The following is a 12,221-nucleotide window of genomic DNA, read 5'->3' on the forward strand; positions in this document are numbered from 1 at the left end:
TGTGAGCGTGCTCTGCTCTGATTGGCCAGATGGCCTAGTCTGTTGTGATTGGTCTACAGAGTACAGCGCGTGTCATAAATGATAAGCCTTTTTCAATAATTCTCTATTTTGAACTCTCTATAGAAAATATCAACATCTATTATTTATCATACTTACAGGCTGTGATTGAGTGGAGCAGCTGGTCCAAATAAACAGGACACTGATCCATCCTTCAACAGCAAGCGTTTTGTGAATCGTTGAACTCCCCGAGATTAGACAAGCAGTCTTCAGTCTTCAGAAAATTACTATTAATAATAATAATAATAATAATAAAATATTTATATACATTTATATAACGCTTTTCTGGGCACTCACAATGGTTTACATAGAAGGGGGAATCTCCTTAACCACTCTCCTAAAATGTCTCCACTTTGAAAGTTAGTCTGTAAATAATGTTTAGCATGGGACAGCTTTCAATCTCCCAAATGGGAGAAAGAAATCAGCTTTGTCTGTTTTTACCCTCCGCAGAAGCAGTATGCTATGGCCTAAAACTGTCCCATTTTGCAAGCATAATATCTCAGACGTATACTAATTTACTCCGAATATGAAGCACTAGAAAAAATGGGAGAGAGAGAAGGGTAAAATCCTGCAGAGGAACCACTAATAGGCTGAAATTTAGCATAGTAAGCTAAAACGTTAACAGCCCCATCACCCTCAATGCCCACACCTTTATAAACACCTTTTCTTCTCTGACAACGAGAGTCTGCCAGAGAACTAGGACACAATTAATCAGATCCATATGGGTGAAAAGAATTAGACTGCAAGAATGCATTATATCACATCATGACCAATAGCTGACAGCCAGCTAGATTTTTACCTTTTCTGGAAGAAATATGAGTGGTACTTGAGGTTGGTCAAAGTCAAAAGAGTCATGGCTCAGATGCTTTTTTCAATGCTTCAAGTTTTTTTTTTAATGATGTGCCAGTGTAAATTCCAAAATTGGAAGGGAATATAAAAGAAACAGCACATGATTTGAGGTCTGAGTCACATCTGTAGCACAAACATGGGTCAGGGTTTTGTTCAAGGTATGAGCAAGAGCAAATAGCACTCAAAACAAGACATTGCGCTTGCTTATTCACAATAATATGATTATAAACTGCTCTTCAAACACAAAAACCAGGTTGGCCTAGTTTACAGCTCCTCTGTTTGGTTTGCACATCACAACGCTCCCTGTCTTTGGGCCACAGCTGAATAATTAGGGCATGGTAGTGTTGACTCAGAGTGTGGTGACCCCGTAAAATGATCAACACATTCTGTATTGCTCTCAGAAGGACAAACAGGAAGTGGGAGGATGAGAAAAGGAAACAAAGAAGGTCGCTGAAGATAGGAAAGGTTGAAAGTGACTTAAGTTTGTGGTCAGTAAAATTTTACTTTCTCTTTTTAATTGTACTTTTTTTTAAGTAATATTTTGCATGTTATTTTGTCATTTTTTATTTAGGATAGGATAGGTACTTTATTAATCCCTGCAGGGAATCTGGTTTGATTGAGCAGCCAAACATAGACATACAAACATAGTTACAATAGATACAATAAAATACACTATACAAAATAATCACAATATATAAACAGATAATTTCCCTTCAGATTACACTGGGATAAGGTCAAAGGTGCCTCTGCATCTGAGAGCTGCGTTATACACCATAACTGCAGTGGACACACACAAAAAAAAAAAAAAAAAAAAAAAAAAACATCTGTATGATTTGACATTTATAATTACACAATAATATACAAATATTACTAATAATAATGTTATACATAATTGTTAATATTATTTAATTAATTATAATATTAATGATATTATTATTATTATTATTATTATTATTATTATTATTATTATTATTATTATTATTATTATTATAAACATCACCTAGGGAAGTGTATATGTGTATATTTTTATTTTATTTTATTACTGTTAAGTTTAATTCACTTTTAAGTAAGAAAAATGTTAAGGAAAATGATTACTTATTTTAATTTTGATCATGTATGCAATTGATAAAAAGTGTCATTAAAGACATTCATAATGTTACAAAATATTTTTAAGTTCTTTTGAACTTTCTATTTTCTATCAAAATAATCAAAAAAAAAGAAAAAAAAGAAAATGTATTAAAGTTTCCACACAAATAAAATTAAGCAGCATAGCTAATTTCAACATTAACAATATGAAATGTTTCTTAAACACCAAATCAGCATATTAGAATGATTAATAATAATAATAATAATAATAATAATAATAATAATAATTAAACTATTTTAAATTGTAAGAAAATGTCATAATATTTTATTGTACTATGTGCTGTACATGTACAGTCTTTGTGAGCATACGAACAATAAACTTGTGAACAGTGAATAATACTGTAAATAAATAAATAAATAAAGTAAAATTTCGCTTTTGCATCAGTGTCTATATCCCTAAAGATTTTGGCAAAAAAAAAAAAAAAAAAAAAAAAAAAACCTACATGGTAGGTCCTACAGGAATTTAAAAAATAATAATCGCCCCATCTAAATTTTTCATACCTATTGTATAAACCATTTCACATGAAATATTTTGACCTGTTGCCCCACCAGAGGTCAACTAGAAACTGCGTGGACATGCTAATTATCACAATTATCTTGCTCGAATCATCTGCTGCCTAAAGGCCAAACATCAAGACAGAAAATCCCCCACACTGCCCACAACAACCACAGGACAAATGAGAGACACTGATTGCAAACTGACGGTGAAGAATTATTGCTTAAAAAAAAAAATAAACTGCTTAGTAATTACTGTAATTTATGATAATTTATCTAATTGAAATGTAATATGAAGTGAAGAGCTAATGATGTGCCAAACATCAGATGTGAAACACTGAACAGGACATCACAAATTTGCATATTCCAGCATTTCTTAAACCTGAAGGTAAAGCTTAGACTTAGATCAACATTCTTTTTGTGAACTAATCCATCAAATTGAACTATTTTCTTTTTCTTTAACATGTGGGCAATAATGGAAACAGAACGTAGATTAAGATTGAGAGAACTGGGCATTTTGTCTTTTTTGTGACAAATGAGAGGAAATTTTATTTAAATTAGCATTGTACTATTGCGAGAATTGCAACCTTACGGGAGGAGTACAAAACGCTTGTTAGTGCAAATGAGTTTGAAATGACGGCAATTACAGTAATGACGACAGTAACGCAGATGACAGAGAATATGATTGTTTACTGAAGTACCACAATTTGTTTGTAAATCAAATCTTTTTTCTTTTGAATGAGACCATCTGCTTTCTATTAGGATGTACATTACATCCAAAATCAACTGTTTAAAAAAGTTTGGTTCAAAATAGATAAAACTGGCCATCAAAATAATTACATAAGATACCAATTAATGATATTATATAATAACGATTAAAATATTACATTATTCTCTTATTGTTTACCCCAACATTTAAATTAAAATTTTGTACTCACTCTCAGGCAATCCAAATTCAGATCAAGCAACGCTTACAAGCAAAAAACTATGCAAAACAGTGGATTTTGATGTGACAGGACAACAGGGGATGGACCTTTTCACTGGAAGAAGCTTTATTATAAATTATGGACTGGTATGTTAGCCAGTTACAAATATCTTGATAGATTTGTTTCTTATAACAAAAAGCTTTTTGCTTCACAAAGTGTTAATTAAGGTACTGGAGTGGTGTGGATGACTTATGGGTTATTATGATATTTTTATCAGCAGTTTGAACTCTCTCTGACAGTGCCCATTCATTCCATTGGTGAGCATGTGATGCAATGCAAACAAACTCATCTACATCTTTGATGGTCTGAGGATGAGTAAATTTTCAGTTATATTTCATTTTTAGGTGAACTGTCCCTTTAAAGGATTTTGATTCCATTCTGTGGTGTTCCAGATCAAATCTCTGAATGCAAGAACACATCCTGTGTGAGTGGTTTTTCACAAGAAAGGGTGTGTTTTGACTGCACATGCTCCGTCTGTCAACTCGACACCTGTTCGCACACCTTCCATTTTGAGTGTCATCACACAACAGGATTTGTTGACATAAAGCGCACTGAGATGGAGAACTGAAGGGCCTCTATTTTTGTCTTTGTGCTTCCCGCCCCAAAATACTACCTTGTCATTCTATTTCGAGCTCTTAATACCTGCAAGTGTTCAATATGCTCTTTTTTTAAAGCATGCAAGCAACTGACTGACACAATAAGGTGTTTCAGGCCTGGGACAATAAATGGGTTTGATACAGCTGAAGTGGATCTTGATCTTATGCGATAGGCATTTTTAGGCACTTCTGTGTGTAAATGTATTTTATGGTTTTACAAACAAATCCTGTGGATATTCAGCTCAGCTCAACACATTTCACACTATTACACAGCCGCAAGGAAGGTCTATTGAGGTTCCACCTTTACCCTGATCCCTTAAAGCAGCGGTTCTCAAACTGTGAGGTGCGTGGGAGACTTTACTAGTTTTAAAATCTCATTTACTTTCTCACATTTAAATCTCCTCCGTGAAAACCAATGAACTTTCTGTGCAGTTCTTCACACAGGTGTCGAGTGCTCTTGTATAAACAAAGATGTATCATTGATGCACAAGGTTTGATTGACAGAAGAGAAGATAACCAGTGAATAACGGCTTCAATTCAGTCTCTCACTCATACATATCTATTAAAACGACTTGGAATAGCACAAGTTGGATGGACTCCTTTTATGAAACTTTTATGTGCTTTCTGGAGCTTGACAGTTACATAGCTGTCAACCCTCCCGTTTTTTCCGGGTTTCTCACGTATTTTAGGTCTTTTCCCGCTGTCTTCCCGTTTTAGTATTTTCCCGTAAAATATCCCATAATTTTACACTAAGTGTTAACTCAGAACACGCATCTATCTGTGTCTGTGAAGTGGCTTGCACTTGGGTTGCTTTACCTCCAGTACAGCAGGTGGCAGTAGCTTAGGCTACCATCGAAGAAGAAGATGTTGCAGCGGCGCCAGCGTGCGGGAGGAAGAGGGAAAAAGTAGCGGGAAGTGAACTTCGAGAGAGTAGATGAGTGTGATATGCGATGATGGATTAGGACACCGAATGCCAAAATCACTGAATTAATCACCAACCAAAATTATGCCGATATTTGAGTAAATGGGGGTCCACCTTCCACTACCTGACAAGCAGCCATGTAGGTCCAAATTATGCCTACTGCAAAATTAGTCGTTTTCAGGAAAAACGACGTTTCTCAGCACGAAATTATTATTAATATTAAATTATTATTAATATTACCTTGTTCATAAATAAATCACTTTTAACATATCAACTGGTCTGTCATTCTTTAATATATATTGTGTAGTTATAAACTCTTTAGATTGTTAATGATTAGTGCTTTTTTTTTTTTTTTTAAGTTTGTGGATAAGAATCGTGTAAAAAAAAAAAAATCCCTTATTTTGGGGATGGATTCCGGGAAATGTCCCTTATTTTCAATGTTCAATGTTGACAGCTATGCAGTTACAATCCTCTCATCCATCACTTTCGTGTTCCATGGATGATTAATTTCACGAGTCTAAGAATTCACAACCCATTCTCACTCCAAAGGCGTCAAAAACCGAAGCATGGTCAAGCGCCCCTAGCGTCACTTTTATGACGCCAAATGTGCCTCTCGGCGTCGAATATCGAAGCACTACGACCTTCATTGCTTTCAATGGGAAACTTTTGGCGTCAGAATTTGACACGAGGACATGAGATGTTTATCGCTATGAAGTCACGTTCAAGAAGTCTCATTCAGCACACATCGCGATACTTGCAATCAGTTCCACAGTTTGGGTGAGTAGTCGTATATACGCTCTTTTAATGCCTTTTATAAAATGTATTCTGTCTTATTTATTAATCAAATTAGTGCCATATGTTTAATCGCTGTATTATATCGGTCATCCGCGGCTGTCTTTGAGTTTCATTGCGTTTAAATAAATGAACACAGCTGCTAATTAGTCTGATTAAACTCTATCTGTCACGTGACGTGCCATAGACCTTCAATCCGTTTTATATTATTATTAATTTCAGGATTAATGATGTAAGTTGTATTTGTAGTAAAATCATGGTAATCACGACACTTACAATAGTAATAAATGAAATGTGAAGTTAAAACACAGTAAACAGGACATTAGTAACTGTAACTGTAGTTTTACTATGGTATATTAATAATCAATACAACAATACAATAATCACCAAACCAGCTATGTTTGTATCACTGTAATGTTAGTGTTTTTATGTGCTTTTATATGACAGATATCACAGTAATCATATGTTCTGTACCATGCTTTTAATACCTTTTAATGTAAATCCAAAAACAAAAAAAAACAAAAATCCAATTAAAAATAAATAATAAAACATGCATTTTTCCATCTTGCAGTTCTTTCATATCAGTTTATATATATATATATATATATATATATATATATATATAAATATTTTGCTCACAGATCATTATTAACATTCTGTATATAATTCAATTTTATTTACTCTCCCCTTTTTATTATTTTTATTTTTATTTTTAGCTGAAAAGACATAAAGGCAGTCAGCCCAGTGGTGTTTCTGGAGAGGGATTCCTTCAGAAATGGAGAAGACAGAAAGCTGCGGAGGCAGATATGCAGCAGTAAGTCTGTGATAGTTTGTCTCTTTTATCAAACATTCCTTCTGTTATAATTTGTACAGCATTTGTTGTTTCTTAAACTGTTGCACTGTCCAAATACCCACACTTGCCATCTTTGCACTTGACCACTTGATTACTTATTTGAAGTCTTTCCTGTATTTGGCCTAGTGTTCGAGTGAGCATGATAACCACAAGTGTGTGTCGAACTTTTCATGACCTGATGACTGTGTTTCCCAATCCTGATCCTGGAGAACCCCAGCACTGCACGGTTTTGGTGTCTCTCTTATCTGCCTTGGAGTCTTCACTGATGAGCTGATGAGTTGAATCAGGTGTGTTTGATCAGGGAGACATCTCAAATGTGCAGTGTTGGGGTTCTCCAGGACCAGGATTGGGAGCCACTGCCTTATGGGACACTTATGTGTTTACAGAGATTTTTAATAACTAATTATCAATATTTCACATACTGTGTGGGTAAGTGTGGGTATCTGTGGGCAAGTGTGGGTATCTGGACAGGGTCAAAGTCTTAAAAATGATCCCTAAACACATCACAGTCTTAATAATCCAGTTTAACACTTGTATGATATTGTACAAGCCCCAGGACAGCCTCATCTGACACTATCAAAAGAATTCATATGACTATAGCTTGCTATTAATTACTTGCTTTCAATAATGGATGCATTTAACTTTTAATTATACAGCATCTTTACAGAGGTGTAATGTACAAGTTGCACGTAATTAATAATATTTCCTTCTTTCTGTCTTACAGGATTTTTTGCAGATAATCCTAATGCTGTTCTTCTTTTTCAGGTCTAAAATATCAAGCTCAACAACTCACTCAAGAGCCAACCCTCACAAACCTTCCTAAAAACTAAAAGAGCTATTACTGAGTCTCAGCGAATCTTGCCATGATCAGCTCTTCCCAGGTACATTTGTTTAGAATATTTTTTTTAATCAACATTTACTCCTCAAATGCTCTGGTCTGAATCTTACTTTAAATTAACTTAATTATGTTTAATGAGCAATATTATTTGCACACAGAGTAAGTAGAGATTATCTTGTTTCACAGAAGAGAAGGAAGACCAAGGAAATGATTTGCTCAGGATGAGGAATGAAGATGGCCATCTTGTGCTCAAACAAACAGAAGTCCTCTGGTATGTGTGTGTTGAAGCAATGCTGTGTTATACAACATTTTATGATGATCTCTCACAGAACTGGTCATGTCAGCCTTGATTTCTTTTTTTACTATTACAATTACAGCATGTTAGCAAAGTGTGACTGGACATTTTTAATATTATGTTTTTAAAAACACACCACCTGTTTTAAAAGTAGACAAGTATCATGAAATTGGTTTAGTTGATATAAACCCCAATGTACATTATTTCATTGTTTTCTAAATGTTATGTTATAAATTGTGAATTGATAGTTGATTGGTTCGAAGCCAGGCCTTGCACTGCACAGACTAAAACACATTTGTGAGAGAAGTCAGGAACTTTGGAGAAAGATTCTAGAGGGAAAAAACAAATTTACTGCAACAATAGATGAATTCTAGAGTCTCTGAGAACTACACATGCTAATGCAGTCTCATGAGCAAGACCTTTGCCTCTGTAACTTTTTCTTAATTCTTTAATTTTTATTGCAGTATTTTAATTTGTACAGATGATCTCATCAGCCAAATGAGGGGTTTTGACCAAGTGATGCTCTTGAAAGGAGTGAAAGAAGAGGATGTGCTAAATTCTCTTCAGAGAAAAAGCTTCTCAAAAGGTCTCAAAACAGCTTGAAGAATGGTAAGTGTACAGTACTACAAGGGTCATAGTTGCTCACACTGCTAAAATCACACAGAACATAAGCTGAGCTCTCTGTCCATTTAAACAACTTCATCTGGATTGTTTGTTTCATTTTGACCAGGTCTGGGATCTTAGGACTGAGAGATCCTCTGGCTGAGAACAAGCTACACCACATCAGTGCTGGATATCAGCCACAAACTGTTTCCAGACACGAGAGAAGAAGAACACTATGGGGAGATGAAACCAGTTTAGATGTGATGATGGGAATCATTATTTTCTGGAACAGTATCTCATGTCTTATATGTATCACATGATCTGTATCACAGTTGACTGGATGGGACTGTGTGACTTTTAAGGACATTTCATCACTCATCTGTGTGAACTGATTTAAATATGAGGTTAATGTATTTTTGATGATAATTATTTTCATTGAATCTTATTCGTCTTGATGCTACTTTATCAACTTTATAGTCTATGCTTCAATAAAATGAAAATGGTGAATATTGTGTTCTGAAGATTCTTGTTAAATACATAATTTTACTAGGTAGGCTGATATGTGTTTATTTTAGACTTGGAAAAACTACATATTAATTATTGGGATTATTTTTTTATTTAAGACATAAACATTTTTGATCGGATTAATAACATCTGGGACATCAGTACACCAGAAAGTAATTTTTTTATATTTTAGTAACAAATATGCAAATTTTTTAGTGAAATAAAGGGAGTTACGAGATTAATTATTCTGCATTACAAGATGGTGCGATGGGCTTTATTGTTACAAACACTTGAGGGATAACTGAGAATCTAGCAGGAATGATTAATGGGATCTTGTACTGCATTAAAACCAAGAGCACACACATGATGTCCAGCACCTGAGGAGCAAGATACGGGGGTGAGGAGGACATTTTTACACTGATTTTTGCTAAATAGTTATATATATATAAATTAATATTCTTAGCACTGCATGAATTTGTCCTTGTGTAATAGTGAAGTATCACAATGTGTATACATTGTCCTTGATTACTGCTTTACAGGTGGGGAATAGATAAAGGTAAGTTGTTGCAGGTTCATCCATTATATTTCTTGCCATATACTTCAAAAATCAAATAAATAATCTATTATTTTCATTATTAAATCATTTCTTTCTAATTTTTCAATGTTTCATCAGATGGCCTCACAATGTCCTGTCAAAAGGTATAATAGTCATGATGAATAGAATAGAAAACAGAGGACTGTGAAAACTGTCAGATATAAATGTGACTCAGCTCAGTTTGTTGTCCATGATGAGGAGAATACATATATGTAGGTTTTACTGCCCTTCTACCCCCAGGGGCCCAGTAGCACCCCCCGGAAGAGCCCAAAACTGTACATTTCAAATGGCTGTAAATCAGAGTCCAATTAACATATCAAAGAGAAAATGGGCAGGATTATTACTTATGCTATGCTGATAAAATAATGTTGAGCTCAGTTTTCAGAAATAAATGGAAAGCTGACATAAAGGCATTTTAAATGTTGCTCACTGTAAAATACCACATTTCAGCCTGCCTCTCAAATATATCATAGAGGTTTGCACAATAAACATATTTAGATATCCAGTTTTCCTTAAAATAAATAATTTATTTCGTTTCGTTAATAAAAAGTTTTAAACTACATTACCCACAAGCCTCCGTCGTTCTATCTATGCAAAGGCAACACTAGGGGGCTGTTTTTTGTAGTTCATTGAAGTTATGCTTAGGGTTAGGATTAGGATCTCGCTAAAGATGTCATTTTTGTCAAGATAGCAACACTTCATTGTTGACTTAATATATTACTAATGTGATGATAGCAGCAAAACATACTTTTTTACATGATGCGCTGTTTAATATGGGTTAAAAGATAGTCCAACCACAGACTGTCCTGCAAATTCATAGCCAATGACATCAAAGCTGAGCAGCAGCGACACACTTCCTTATCCATGTATGACCAACGTCTTTCGTTTTTCGGCTGAAGGGATAGATTTGGTTAACAATAGATTAAGCTTGCTACTTATTAGATTCGGTTTTATTAACGTCTTCACCTTCCTCCGTTGTTCAGCTTGACAAACATTGGGCAATATTGATGTGCACATGCCCAGCAGTCGCAGTTGTATCCAACAGACAGATTCCTCTATAATAAATATAAGACACATTTTTAAGATTTGTATTTTTTTTTTTTGACCAAAGACAAATATATTTACTAATCAAATGACGTGCTTCTAAAATTTACATTGTATATTACATTGTGTTTTAAAGTTAAAATTGTTCACATTTGTGTTTCTGTGATTTACCATTCTCTACCATTTGAACTCTAGGAATAAAAACTGAAATTATAAATGAATGAATGAATGAACAAATAAATACATAAAGCATAATAAACATGCATATTTTTGTAAGGATCTTCCATTATTTATTTATATGTCAAACTCATTTAAAGACAACATGCCCAAATTACTACACTGCATCCTCTGTCACCAAGCTCGTTTTTGCCACCATAAAGAATAAAAAGGCAGTTATGTTGTAAACATTAACTATTTTCAGTATGCAAATGAAAATGCTTTTATTAAAAAACAAAACAGTAAATACAGTATGTCTTTCAGAGAACACTGGAAAAAGTGTTGTGACCAAAATGTTATACAACACAATGTAAATGTTTCAAACTCACAAAAAAACACCATGAAGACATGCATGTCAAGTGTGCAATATATTTTTAATATGGAGCGCTATTTTTAACTATTGTTTTCATCACTGGTTCTGTAATGTATTCATTATGAGCTTATAATTAAAACAAAGTTACATCTTCTGCAAAAATCAAACCACTGCAAAGTCTAATTACTGATCCAGGGACCATTTCTGTGTGTGCGGGGGATAAAGAGTTAACGAGGTGAGTCCTTGTGCATGATGGAGCTACAGCGTTATCCTCAAACAATCCTGTAAGACAGAAAGGAAGGAAATATTAAATTACATTCAACTTATACATTACACTGTGTTTTGTTTAGACCATAAAAGCAGCCTCTGTAAAAACTTGAGAGTGTGTGTACGTGACAGTGTGTGAACGAGACTGTCCCCGGTCTTAATAATGCCAAAGCACAGCGTCCTTAACACACACTAAACCTCTCCAATACTGCTCTGGAGCGCTATACAAAGCTTAGTGTATCCCATCATGCATCATGTTTTGGAATAAATCGTCAGACTTTTTGCCGAGATCTCACAAGAGGTCATGGGAAGCTGTCCAATGTACAGTATGTGAAATATTGATAATTAGTTATTAAAAATCTCTGTAAACACATAAGTGTCCCATAAGGCAGTGGCTCCCAATCCTGGTCCTGGAGAACCCCAACACTGCACATTTGAGATGTCTCCCTGATCAAACACACCTGATTCAACTCATCAGCTCATCAGTGAAGACTCCAAGGCAGATAAGAGAGACACCAAAACCGTGCAGTGCTGGGGTTCTCCAGGATCAGGATTGGGAAACACAGTCATCAGGTCATGAAAAGTTCGACACACACTTGTGGTTATCATGCTCACTCGAACACTAGGCCAAAAACAGGAAAGACTTCAAATAAGTAATCAAGTGGTCAAGTGCAAAGATGGCAAGTGTGGGTATTTGGACAGTGCAACAGTTTAAGAAACAACAAATGCTGTACAAATTATAACAGCAGGAATGTTTGATAAAAGAGACAAACTATCACAGACTTACTGCTGCATATATCTGCCTCCACAGCTTTCTGTCTTCTCCATTTCTGAAGGAATCCCTCTCCAG

The sequence above is a fragment of the Carassius auratus genome, chromosome 18 (genome assembly GCF_003368295.1).
Source record: "Carassius auratus strain Wakin chromosome 18, ASM336829v1, whole genome shotgun sequence".
Taxonomy (NCBI): Eukaryota; Metazoa; Chordata; class Actinopteri; order Cypriniformes; family Cyprinidae; genus Carassius; species Carassius auratus.